At 43.7% G+C, this 13,916-nt stretch overlaps 1 protein-coding gene across 1 annotated transcript in view; it reads right to left on the bottom strand.

Moving 5' to 3' along the window:
- The window catches only part of LOC144672030 (NACHT, LRR and PYD domains-containing protein 3-like), a 977,887-nt gene that overhangs the window by 541,230 nt on the left and 422,741 nt on the right, over positions 1-13,916 (bottom strand). The gene's annotated exons all lie outside the window — the stretch shown is intronic.

The following is a 13,916-nucleotide window of genomic DNA, read 5'->3' as shown; positions in this document are numbered from 1 at the left end:
TCCTCATGTATGATATGCCATAGGGTATGTGATGGATACAATGCCATGTCCTTGGTCTTTTGAACTCCCCCTCTCCCTTCCAGGTCTTGCTTCAGTCTTCCAAGGCAGCCATCATATGAACCGATGCTGGAACAACTTGACTCTGGCCACGATGGCATCCTGTGAATTCTTGTGCTCATCAAAGCCCACATGCCCTGACACCCAGGTAACTTTCTCTGTCCTACCTGTACTAACTGTTCTACCTGCAAACCGGTGTTACCAAGGATGAGTCTGGTCACTTTGTTGATCCAGGCAGTTAGACGGAGTCATACCACCTATCCCCCAGAGATAAGTTTAAGCAGAGAAAGAACTCTGACCGCAGGTCCATCAGGAAGTGCTCTCCACGCAATGCCCTCGAGGCCCTTTGGTGAAAGGAAACGTTGGATCGTGACGGGTGATGCCCTGAGCAGACTGTCAAAGCCGTTTGACAGAATGCCTCATGCCAGAGCTTTCAAACAAACACCAATGCATCGTTTGGCTGGTGGTGACAAAGACCCGCCCTGTCAGTCACTTTCTGTATGTACAGTCACTGCAACTTCTCTACATTGTCCTCGAAATGGCAGTGGTGGGGAAGAGGCTGTTGTCCACCTCCTCCTAGAATGTGCCCTTACAACGAAGTTCTGGAGAGAGTTACAGTGTTTTTTATCGATACTCGTCCCGAGCAGCTCTACGACACAGCACTCTGCTCTACGAGCTCTTCCCAGGGGCACAGACCGAGATAAACATCAACAGCTGCTGGGGGACCACCAACTTCTGGAGGAAAGCGCTCTTTGATAAGCGGACACCTCCAGATTTTCCAGTGCGGAGCCTTGTCCATGACAGAGTTTTGCAGACTGGCACTTTCCAAGGTCCAGTTCCAAGTGCTACCTTGGGTGAACACTTGAAAAGGTTGAACGTGACTGCTCTGTGATTCAGGTTAACTCTTGGACTGGAAACAAAGGTACATTTGTTTGAATTATCTTTTTTTCTCTGGCACGTGTAAATTCTCTATTTTAAAAGTTAGACAAAGATGGACACGTGCATCATTACAAAGTTTAAAGTTTTATGTTTTTTTAAGAACATGTTTTATTCTGATGAGCTGTCTACTGCCCTTTACTAGTTCATCACAAATTTATTCTGGGCCATGTATTCAGCGTAAGGTGGCTGTTATTTTCCCAAGTTGGCATTACGGTGAATTATTTTTAAAAACTGGCTAAATAAATGATTGTTGGGCATGAGCCCCCTCTTCAAAGTATTAACCTCATCTCCGAGTATCCATCCGTACTGCTTTGGGCTTCGTGTGAACTTTCCAAGCAGCCGAGAATCATGAGGAATAAATGAGTTGTGAAAACTGCCAGGGTAATAGACATAGAAATGAAGGAACGCTTGTGACGGTCAGAGAGGAGATGCACAAACATGCGTGGGAGTCATTTCTGTTCATGCATCAATCTATATTCTATGTGGCAACATTTATGACAAGGTGAGTTTAGCCTACCACGTCCTTTACCTGCGTAAATTCAGAGATGGAGGCAAACGATATCACCCTCTGTGTCTGAGATGCTGTGTCATTGTCGTAAGTGATGGATTGGGCCACACTGGAGAAAAGGACATCGGTCACAGTTTGAATGTCCTGTGAACAGCTGAGTGGGAGGTGGCACACAAGTCGGAGTGACGCTTAAAATTAGCTAGTTGCGATAGTGTTAAGAGACACAGTGAGCTCCAGTGTCACTGTCAGTGCGTGTATCTGGAGTAACCATTCCTGAAGGTCTTTATAGAGAAGAACATAAAACTCAGACACGACCTCTCTGGAGAATCGCAGCCTGCATTGCGTCTCACTCATCTGCATGTAATTGAGTCTCTTTCTGTACATCCTTTGCTGTAGAAACTGCCTGAATCTCCGACACCTCATTCTTCCAGTCATTCGGCGTTGAGCTTCCTCTCACCAATGGACCCGTCCACCTGCTACAAGACGTTCTTCATGCTGTTGCTGCTGCCCCTGAGCCCCTTTGACTGGGAGGTGAACTAGTGCCACATCCATGACCAAAGAGGCCATTGTAACGGATTAGCTGACTGTTGCAGGCTTTAGAGAATCTGTGAAGCCCTGTTGCTGGCAGGTCTGTGGCTCGGTATGGCCGCTATTGTCTCCTCGGATTCCACACTACGCCCCGGGCAGAGAATTCGTGCTCCTGCAACAAGCTCAGAATGTTGTGTAGATTCAATTATTTATTGCAAAAAGCAAATCTTCAGCAGAGAAAGAAAAAAATAAGTTGTGCTGATTCGCGACCCATTTCCCATTCCCAAGAGGAAACGAAAGTCCGACCTTGGCAATACACACATGATCTTCGAATGAGGCAGGACAAGGCCATCTGCAGCCTCGCCCAGTGAAGTCAGCAGCCTTCCAACAGCCATGCTGCAGTCTCTGGTCACGAACTGTGTAGGAACAATAGGTAAGTAGAGGGAACACACAGAACAGGTACAAAGCGAATTCACAAAGATGTATGTGTTGTTGGATTAAGATGAAAATGAAATGGTTTTTGTTGTTGGTTTTTATTACATGATGGCGACCAAAGGGAAGTTCTGATGGGGCAGCTGAGATGCATGTAGCAGTGGATTTTTGCAAAGGGAAGTTGTCCAATGGGAAGTGAAGTGTCATCAGGCACACTCTGGCAGGCTGTTTGGGTCGAAGTCATTCAATAAATATTTTCCTTGCCTCCTCTTCCTGCTCCTGAGGTGTCCTCCGGATTGCTGGTAGTAATGCCTGTGTTCTCACGATGGTGATGATATGGAGAGTGCAGAAAAACACGATGAACTTGAACACCTGCTCCAGCGTGCACTGGAGGGTTCACTCTGAGCGTTTCAGGAATCAGCAGCGTTGCCTAATCGCACCGATGGCCTGCTCCACGATGTTCCTGGGGGCTCGATTCCTCTCGCTATACATGTGTTAATTTCACATGTTCGTTTGGCGGTGGGGAGTGGTTATGGGATGGGTGCATTGAGCCTTGACTAGAGGGGGTAAGCGTCATCTCCGAGAAGCCATCCTCCTGTTCTTCCTGCAGGCCTGAAAATGGTGAGAATGGCCGACTGCTACAGAATGAAAGCATCATCGCTGATGTCAGGATAGCGGACATTCACCAACATGATGTACTGTGCATAGCCACAAGCCAAAGATACATTATGTCAGTTCACCACCACCTTCTGAAGGGCAACTAACTAGTAGCACCCATGCACGTGAATGAATATATAATAAAAAAAACGCATGCCTGGTGTGAGAGTTCCTTGAATTCCAATACATCTCCTGGCTGACATGGGGACCAGCAGACCCGCGTAGACCATCGTGATTCCTGCAATTCTGGGGACACCTCTCACCCTGCTTCTCTCTGCTTATGGAGAATATGATATATTCACCTCACCAGCAAAGTTGGTCTCCGTCACCTAGTGGTTGCGTCTCCCAATATAATGGGAAATAATGGATATGTCACCCACTCCTGTCTTTAAAGTTTTGCATACATGGAAGTTCATTGAAACTCTGACCTTAACGGCCACTGACAGCATCGTCCTCGCCATCGTGTGAAGTTCCAGGTCGTGTTAAAGGCGGCGACACAGCTCACTGACCACCTCATTGTCGTAATCAGATATGCCTCACTCTCTGCTCCTTGTTGAGGTGTAGGTTAGTAAAGTGTTCCTGGAAAACCCGGGATGGGCTGTGTAAAGCAGGGCCCCCTCCTCCTCCCTCTTTACAGAGCTTTCCCACTCTGCAGATGCTGCTCCATTTCCTGTCCATGTGACACACACAGATGCACTGTAACTACAGTCCCCATACCTCGTCCAGAGTTCGTTCACCAAATCCCCTGTCCTCCTTGAACATACGCAGCTGCCCCCAAAACAACCTCCAGAATACCATCCAAAGCACCTCCACTAAGTTTCCAGTCACTGAATTTAATTAATAAGGAAAACAATAATAAATTCCAGGATTATGGGTAAGGACAGATGAATACAATTAATTGGATAGGGACAGCAGAGCTTTGGATGAGCTCAAATTTATAAAGCTGTGTAAGAGGAATTGTCTGGCCGGGATAAATTTGGAGTAGTCGAGTCTTGATTTGGCCAAGGCACAGATGAAGGCTTTTTCAGCAGCTGGTCTGAGACAGAGGTGCTGATGGTTGATATTGCTGCGTAGCTAGTTTAGAAACGTTTTCTGAGCTTGTGCAGAACTGAGATTATCAATACAGCAGTCTTTGAGTGCTGCTTGAGTGCACTGAAGGCGAATCAGGGATATTGGTGAGAGGGCGAGTTCAGCAAATATTAATTAATTCAGAAAAATAAATTCAATTAGCACAAGAAATATGGCAGAAAGCGTGATGTGTCTCCGTTGCAGCATGTGGGCACTCCTGCGTGCTAATGCGATGGACTGGAGACTTTTTTCAAGAAGGCAGTCAGTTCTTGTCATCACTTGGTCAGTGGTCAAGGACAGGAAGTTGTGACTGGGGGACAGGAAGGTAAGGTAATAGGGAAGATGGGTGGTGGGGCGGGTGGAGGAACCTTCACCCCATGTAATTAAGCAACAAGTTCGATGTTCTCGCAGCTTGTAAGGACAATGGTGAGGGCTGTATTGTGGATGAGCAGGCTAACCATGGCACCATGGTAAAGGAAGCCATCCAAGTGGGGGGAGCTAAAAGGAATGTAGTGCTAGTAGGGGGCTGTATATTCTGGAGGATAGAAACTGTTCTCTGCAGCTGAGATTGAGAGTCCAGAAGGCTGTGTTGCCTGCCCTGTGCAAGGGCTCTCGATAGCTGCTCAGGGCTGGAGAGAAACTTGTTATGCTGCATGTAGGTACCTTTGACATTAGCAAGAGGTTCTGCATTGGGAGGATGAAAAGCTTGGCTCCAAATTTAAGAAAATATGCAGAACGTCAAATCTAACTATCTCATGATTATTGCCAAAGCTATGTGCAAACTGGCATATTGTAAATTAGGTTACAGAGATGAATGCGTGGCTTAAAACTGGTGTGGGAGAAGTGATTTCCATTTCGCGGGTCACTAGCAACAGTATTGGGGATTGTGAGGCTGTACGATTTGGACGGGCTTCACATGAAATGTGCTGGGACCAATATGCCAGCGAGCCATATAACTCAGGAAGAAGAACACGTTAAACTACATAAAGGGATGAAGTGGTGATGTAGCGGAAGATTGTCAAAATAAGAGGGAACTGACAAGGCAGTAAGTTTGGTGACGTATTGGAATAGTGGTATTGTCACTGACTAGCTCGCCTGAAACCCAGAGTAATACTCTGGGGGCATGGGCTCAAATTCCACTATGTCAGATGGCGAAGTTTGAAATCAATATTTTAAAAATTCTGGAATTAAACGTCTAATGATGACGATTGCCGATCGTTGTAAAACTCATCTGGTTCACTGATGTCCTTTATGGAAGGAAGTCTGCCGTCCTTACCTGGACTAATCTACATTTGACTCCAGATCCTCAGAAATGTGGTTGACTCTTAAATTCCCTCTGAATAAGAACAAGTGCAATAAATTGTCACATCACATGAATAAATAATAGTGATGACGATTGTAATATAGATATTGTTAATTTTTATGTTAATGTTAAGTATGGCAGCAGGAGGAAGTGAGTGTGAACATAAAATAGGGGGAGGGTTTACAAAAGCAGTTAAAATACTGATTTGAGGACTGTTTATCAGAATCCATAATAAAATAGATGAATTGTCAGCTGGTACAGAAATACCCACTTCTGACCTTATAGGCATTGCAAAGATTGTTTGTAAACAATGGGGTGAAAAGTTATTGGGGGTAGGCGAGAGGTTACATTCAGGTCGGCAATGAAATTGTCGAATGTCTTGAAGGGCCGGGTGACCTACTGTTCCCTGATTTATATGTTCACATATTTGCATGTATTTCTAACATTGAATGCTGAAAGAGGTGATTATACCAACAGTAGATCTATTGGTCGTCATCATTCAAATACCTATGGGCTCTGAAATAGTCCTGCAGATTGGAAGTTGGCAAATGTAACCCAATTATTTAAGATATAAGGTAGAGAGAAAACAGCGAACTACATACTTGTGAGCCTAACATCAGCAGCAGGGAAAATGCTGAAGTCTATTATAAAGGGCGTCATAATAGGGCACTTAGAAAAAGGTATGATTGTGCAGAGTCAGCTTGGACTTATGAAAGGAAAATCATGTTTAACAAAACTGTTGGAGTTTATTTGAGGATATAAAGAGCGGAATAGATATGGTGGCGACTGATGAGTGTGGTCCATTTAAGAAAACTTTTGATAAGGTCACGCACAATAGTTTTGTGAACAAAATTCGAGCACATACTGTTGTGGTGAATATACTGGCCTGGATTTGGAACTGGGTAAAGGGCAGAAAACATAGATATGAGTAAATTGGTGAATTTCAGGTATGGAGGCAATGACTAGTGCGTACCACGAAGATCAGTGATTGGGTCCCAGCTTTCACAATCTAAAACGACGGTTTGGATGTAATATTTACAAGTTTGCTGATGCCATAAAATTTGGTGGACCTGTGAGTTGTGACGAGGAGGCAAAGGAACATCAACTGGATTTGGAGAGTCTAATCGAATAGCCAAAAAAAAAAACCAGATGAAATACAAAGTGGAGAAATGTGCGATTACACTTTGGTTGGAAAAAAACCAGAAATGTAGACTATTTCTTTAATAGCGAGAGGTTGAATTTCAAAGGGAGAAAGGGTGCAACGTGCGGCATGCACATACCATAAGCAATGATGAAGGCTCATGGCATGTTTGCATTCATTTCAAGAGGAATTGAGTGTAGACGTAAAAATGTCTTACTGCAATTATATCTCGCGTTTGTGAGACGGTACCTGTGTGCAGTTATGGTCTCTCTGCCTAAGGAGAGATATATTTGTCATGGAGGGAGTGCAACGACATTTCACCAAAATAATTCCTGGAATGGCGATATTGCCTTATGAGGAAAGATCAAATAAAATAGAAATTTATTCCCTGGCTCGACGGGGTAGATGTAGAAAGGATGTTCCCCAAGCCTGGGTGTTAAACAGCAAGGGGTACAGTCTCAGAAATTGGGGCAGGCCATTTAGGAATATGAGGAGGATTTATTTTTTCACTCAGAGTGTGATGAATCTTTGGAATTACCATCCTCACAGGACTTTGGAGGCTCAGTTGTTGAAACTGTTCAAAGCTGACATCAATGGATTTCTACATATTAAAATCATCAAGGGATACGGGGGTAGTGCAGGGAAATGGTGTTGAAGTCAAGGGTCAGCCATTATTTTATTGAATGGTGGACTAGCCTTGAATGGCATAATGGTCTATTCATGCTCCTGTTTCTTAAATTCTTACATCATAGAGGTGGTCGTGGGCACAATTGGGGATTGAAAGAATATAAGGTGGTAAATCAGCTCAGGGCCAAATGGATCATGGAGCTTGTGAACAGCCTCAGATACCAGCCAGAGATGGAAATTGAGCTGGTTGACAGGAGATGGACTTAGTGAATGGAACTGAAGTGAATGGCTTCAGTCTCTCCAAATTTTAAAAGACATGAATAGCAATAGAGTTAGGCATGACTTACAGAATAATGAACTGGACAGAGGGATTACCAGGGACACCAACAATTGCCAGTGTGGGATAGCAACCTGCTTGAATAACCAAAATTACGAATTGCACCCGCCATGTTAGAGGTATCCAATCTGGTTAAAGCATGTAAAGACGATAGGAATAACTCCTGTCCAATGCAGGAACATTCCAATCTATTGTTCTCAGATTCTGATCCATTGTTGGAACACACCAATCTACTGTTTACAGGTTCTGATCCATTTTTGCAACATTCCAGTCTATTGTTCGCATGTTGTGATGCACTGTTGTGACACTCCAATTTAGTGTCCTCAGATTCTGATACATTTTTGGAATATTCCAAACTATAATTCTCAGATTATGATCTACTGTTGGAACATTTCAATCGATGGTTCTCAGATTCTGATCTCTCCTCTCCCTCTCCCTGGAGCCACTCTTCCCTTTTACTGTGGGAGGCGATGCTGACCCAATGAGATCACACTTTGAACACAGCCCCCTAACAATTGAAGAGGGAAGACCTACATTGTCACAATTAGGACCCGTGGAGACGGACATTGCTTACAGTCACAGAACAAACAGGTTCAATTAACCTCTTTCAATCCAACACGTTTTACATTAAAAAAAATGGAACATTTATCCGATCTGGATGGGATGTAAAAGGGTCCGTGAAGTAACGAATGGTGGTAATAGGGTAGGAAGTGTACATAATTTTCCAGTCCTCCTTTGATATGGGAGTGGTGTGAGAGGACTGGAGGTTTGTAAATGTTCCGCCATGTTTATAATGGGTTAAAGGGATAAACCCTGGAACTACAGAGCAGTCAGATGAATGTTCTAAAAACACTGAGGAAAGTTTTGAATTGTATATTCTGGGAAGAAAATACTTGAGGCCTTAATCAAGGATAACTCTCAACTTTCTTCGTGAGGAAAAGGTGTTTTCAAATGGCCTTAATCTCAGAACATTTGATGGAAAATCAAATGTGATGAACTGAATGGAGTTTTTTTTTGTCTCAGGACCAAGAAGGCTCCTGAGAGAATGAGATTGATAAAATGTGCATGAACACAGTGCGATCAATTCACTTTAAATTATGTTGTTACATAAATCGAACCCCATGGATTAAAGGGGCAGTAACAAGTGTGGATATGCCGTTGGCTAAGAGACAGAAAGCAGAGAAAAGTGGCAAAAGGTTGTTATTCTGACTGGAGGAGAGTTTAACGTGATATTCCCCAGTGATCGAAATTAGGATATTGCTCTTTATGATACACGAACTAACATAGACATTTATGTTATGAACAGAAATTGCAGGCAACAGAAGTTTGTAAACGTAAACAGTGAGGATGTTAGTATTAAACTTAAAAATAAAATGTCTTAGTAAAATAATGCAGGATCTGGCCAAGGTAGGCTGGGAACAGCCGCTTGTGTGTAAATCTACAGAAGAGTAGTGGGGGGCGTTAAAAAAAGGAAATGGGGAGGGTACAGGCTCAATATGTTCCCTCTACAGTGATAGGAAGGAGCCACAAGCCCAGAGAACCATGGATGGCCAGAGATTTTCAGGATATGATGAGATGTAAAGGAGAGGCTGTTAGCAGGTACAAGGGGAGCAAATCAGCGGAATAATTAGTGGAGTACAGAAAGTGCAGGGTTGAAGCTTAATGAAGCAATTAGGAGAGCAAAGAGGCGGTATGAGAAAGCTCTGGCTGGTAAAAGTGGAAACCCCAAGATATTCTATAATATATCAATGGGAAGAGGATAACCAGGGAAAGAGTAGCGCCCATTAGGGAGCAAAGGGCCAATCTATGGGTGGAGCCAGAGGGCATCGGTAGAGTTTTGAACGAATACTGCACATCCGATTTCACCCAAGAGAATGAGGATGAATGTATGGAGCTCTGGGAGAGAGACTGCGAGGTTCTTAAGCTTTTAGATTTCAGCCAAAGAGGATCTACAATTTACAAGGATACAGTAAACAGAATATGATATTACACCAACTGCTAACTTTAAAAAAAAGTTTGTAAACATTTCTATAAATTATGCAGATGGAAAAAAAAATCGTGAGAGTAAACATTGACCCTTTGGACTCAGAGAGACGTGGAATTATAATGGGGAATGGGGATTTGGCTCAAAAGCGATTCGGAATAAACCTGAAACCAAATATCAAGTGAATATATTGAACTTGTGTAAATCTGTACCAGAAAAGAAACATTTCTGGACACATTAATGGGGGTAAGTTGCAAGCAATCTCCTAGACCTTTCCACTTGCAACATGGAGTTTGACAGAAGAGATAGCTGCAATGAAAGCAGATGTATTGGATTCGACCTTTCAGAATTACTTAGAATCCAGAGCAGTTCCCAAGGATTGCAAGGTAACAAACCCAGATGTTTAGGAAGGGGATAAGAAAGAAAACGGGGAACTGTTAGCTTCAAAATCACTGCCAGGCAAAATGAGATTTTCCTTTCTTTTCGGGTTGTGCTAATAGAACACTTGGAAAATCATAATGTTATTCAATAAACTCAACACAAGATTGTGAAGGGGAATTTGATTACGGCGATCTTATCAGCGTTTCTGAGGATGTAATTATGAGGAGGATAAAGGGAACACAATTGAATTAACTAAGTTTGGATTTTCAGAAAGCATCCATTAAAGTATCGTTAGAGGTTCTTACACAAACTTAGGAATTATGGGATTTGACGTCAATACTAGCATGGAAAATGAATTGGCTAATGGACAGACAACGGAGAGTAGGAAGAAAAGTGACATTTTCACCTTGGCAGGCTGTAATTAGTGTGGTGCCGGATGGATGAATACTTCGGTCTCAGCTATGTACATTCGATATTAATGGCTGAGATGATGTAACTTAGTTCGAAGTGTAGGATAACGATGTTTCCCACAGCAAGAGTTCATGTGAGACTGGAAAACAGCACCACCACAGTGTGATCTAAAGAGTCACATAACAGTAGACCTGGGATAGACAGGTTCGGGCATCGGAAAGACGTGAACTAGAGGCTCGTGTAGAAAACTGCATGGAAATAGCTCTTAGTCTGGGCTATACTGGTGCCTATGTATATTGCCGTGTGTTACCAATAAACAGTGACTGTTCAACAGTTGAACTTTCTTCGTAAGACCAATGGACAAAACCCTTATAACTTGGGAGCAACTAATGACCGAACCCAGAACTCAAGACAAGCTGGGAAAAGACCCCAAAATCTGAGAAACTAAAGGAACCACATCCTGACCTGACGAATTCACCAGAACTGAAGAGCACGGGTGGAGATCGCCTAAGAAGAAACCCCATTGCAGAATTGGAGGCTCAAGGGCAGAAGAGAAATCCACTGTGTAGCTGAAGGACTCCAGCAGAGCCCGTCGCGGGCATTGAGAATCTCCATCCAATACAGAGTCAGATAACCGAGGCAGATCGCAAGGGCGAGCAAGCTAAATAATATTTAAAAATCGGTACAAAGGCTGAACGGGTCTTTAAAAGTATTGAGGGCATTAATCAGGCAGAACAGTCCATTTCTTCAATCACCGCCCCCAGCCCAAGTCCAGAGTCGGCGGCCTAGAACCGTTGAAATAAAAACGTTTGACGCCTCAGTGAAAGCCGGAAATCACCTTTGATGAATTGAAGACTTTACTCTGGGAAATTCGCGAGAAGACCCAATTCGATTGAAAGACTTGCTGCAAAGAAAATAGATCACTTTGAGGTCGGGTCCGACATCGCCGCTGGAGCCCGCCAAAACCCAAAATACGCGGGGTGAAGTGAACTAAACGGTTTCTGCAGAGTCATCTTTAAAAGTGCAACAGCAAGTAAATCTGAACTCCCCTCTGCTGAAGGAAAAACAGCCATGGATAATAAAGCAGAGCTAACAGGTCGATCTTTGCTGATCCAAGGGGCAAATCAGGCGCAGAATTGGTGGCGTTGGCGGGCATTTTTCAAAGATATACGATAGCTTTAGGGTTAGGTAAGGGGACAGAGGCTGAACAACTGAAAACACTTTTGTAATCAGAAGGTCCGATAACCGATGACGTCATTGTGAGCCAAGGAATAAATGAATCTCCGGGTAAATTTGAAGCTGTTCTGAAATCTTTCGATACCTATTTTAATTTAAGAAGGAATAAAATTTTAGTCCGAGGAAAGTTCAACAACAAGTCCAACAACCTGGAGAGCCCATTGGCCTCCTGGACCTGGTGGTGTCCGATAACGGCCCGCAATTCACTAGTGAAGTCTTCACTCAATTCACCATCCATTACGGATTTCAGCAACTTAACCGCTCCCCAAATTTTCCACAATCAAATGGTGAGGCGGAAAGAGGCGGCCCACCGTTAAACCCCCTTTTGAGATATAGAAAATACGTCCCATAGACGCTTTGAACATTGAGATCGAACTTGCCTCAGTGCAACAGGCAGGAGCTGAGCAATGTCCCGCATAATCTGAGTAGAACTTATTTCTCCTAGTTTCTGTTACCGAGCTGAAACTGTTTACATTTCGGCATATTGTATTCCACCTACCCTGTTCTTTCCCACACCCACTGCCCATCCATATCCCTCTGCAAATTTTCTGCGTTATCTCCAACATACACTTTCCCTCCATTTTTCATCGTCAGTAAACTTGGATAATTTGTGCTGTAAGAGTTCTGTTCAGTAGGTCTCACAAAGATGTTCAGAGGCTTGTAATGTTGAACAATAACTGTTTGTTGGCAATACATAACTCTGTATGTGTGCTTACGTGCCTGTGTGTTTTTGTGTGGTTGTGGGCAAACTATAGGCCAGACTAAGAGCTATCTTCATGCTGACATCTACTCAAGTCTCCTGACCATGCCTGTCCCATGCCCTAACCTGTCTATCTTAGGTATACTGTCATGTCACTCTTTCTATCACGCTGTGGGCAGTGCTGTTCTCCAATCTCACATTAACTCTTGCTATGCCGAACATACTCGCAGTACTGTTCCCTCCACTCTTAACCCAACATAATTGCAGTAAAATATTTTTTTACAGCTACCCTTTCTCCTTCTTCAAGCCCATAACTTTATAAATCCAGACAGTCTGGAGGCCTGACAATTCTACCAGATCTTGTTCTGGTCACATCTGGAGGGTTGTAGGCCCAGTTGTTTTGGGCAAGCTTTATTGCTTTGGAGTTGAAAAATCAGAGTATCCTTTCTTTCTGGCACATTTTTTAATTGATTCATGGGATTTGGCAGGCGGCTGGCTAGGCCGGTGTTTATTACCCATCACCAATTTCCCTTGATAAGGTGGTGCTGAGTTGCTTTATTGAACCGCTGCAATGGATGTGATGTAGGTACACCCACTTGACTGTGTCTACCTGATTAACTTAAAAGTATGACAGGAGGTTCTACTCAACAGATGAGGAGGAGAATCCTGTTCCGGCGGATTGTACCTTCTGGAGTATATAACAGGTATGATCTTGCTCGATCTTCACCTCCCCAGTCTATGATGCCCGCTCTTTCAAGGTGCCTGGTCCAAACCTTGTCACTTCTGTTTAACTGGAGCAGGTTCTTGGTGCAGTACCTCCTACTGTAGGCAGAACAGTGCATTCTCGGTCCTGAACTTCCTTCTGATCCCTGACTGGCAATACCGTCCCCGTCTAATTCCAACCAATCTCGAACGCTTCGTTATGAAGACAGCCAGAAGAGGGTAAACCCGAGGCAAAACAAGATTGAGCTCCCCCCACAATGTTGTTCTGAGGCTTGTGAAGCGGCGCTGCTGTGTGACTATTAATCAGGTAAATACATCAATCACATGGCAGTTGCCCTGTTACTTACCGCTTTCCCAACTTGCTCTGATCGCCTCAAGTCATCGATTGAGGGCCAGGCGGAAATATATTTCAGTTCCCTGACATTGCAGCTCCCGCGAATGATAGCACCAAATATAAATTTCAACAGGCACTCGGTAATTTCTCGTTGAAGCTCCCGTCGTGAGTTTGCCCGATTGTGAGCAACTTCCTCCTAATTCGCCATGAAATCCACACGCTTCAATTACCAACATCCTGGAGATACAGCAACATTTCCACACTATTTTTACTTCAGTGTTTGAAGTGTTTATATATTTTATATAATTTAGCATCGTTCCGAAGGCAATTTTGAATGAACAACTTGCACGGGTCATGCGCGACATGCCCACACCCCATGAAATAAATAGAAAAGAGATTGCATGAGATATCAGCCTATTGACGAGAGATTTTGCAGTTTAAGGTTTGCTTTGGACAGATTATTTTCATCATTGACAAGAAGGAGAACGTATCTGTTGCTGAACAGCTTTGTGAAGATCGGATCATTCAGCAGCTCTGGGAGAAACAGACA

Source organism: Cetorhinus maximus, chromosome 35 (genome assembly GCF_964194155.1).
Source record: "Cetorhinus maximus chromosome 35, sCetMax3.hap1.1, whole genome shotgun sequence".
Lineage (NCBI taxonomy): Eukaryota > Metazoa > Chordata > Chondrichthyes > Lamniformes > Cetorhinidae > Cetorhinus > Cetorhinus maximus.
The sequence above is the reverse complement of the archived record's forward strand: the minus strand, read 5'-3'. Positions and strand labels throughout refer to the sequence as shown.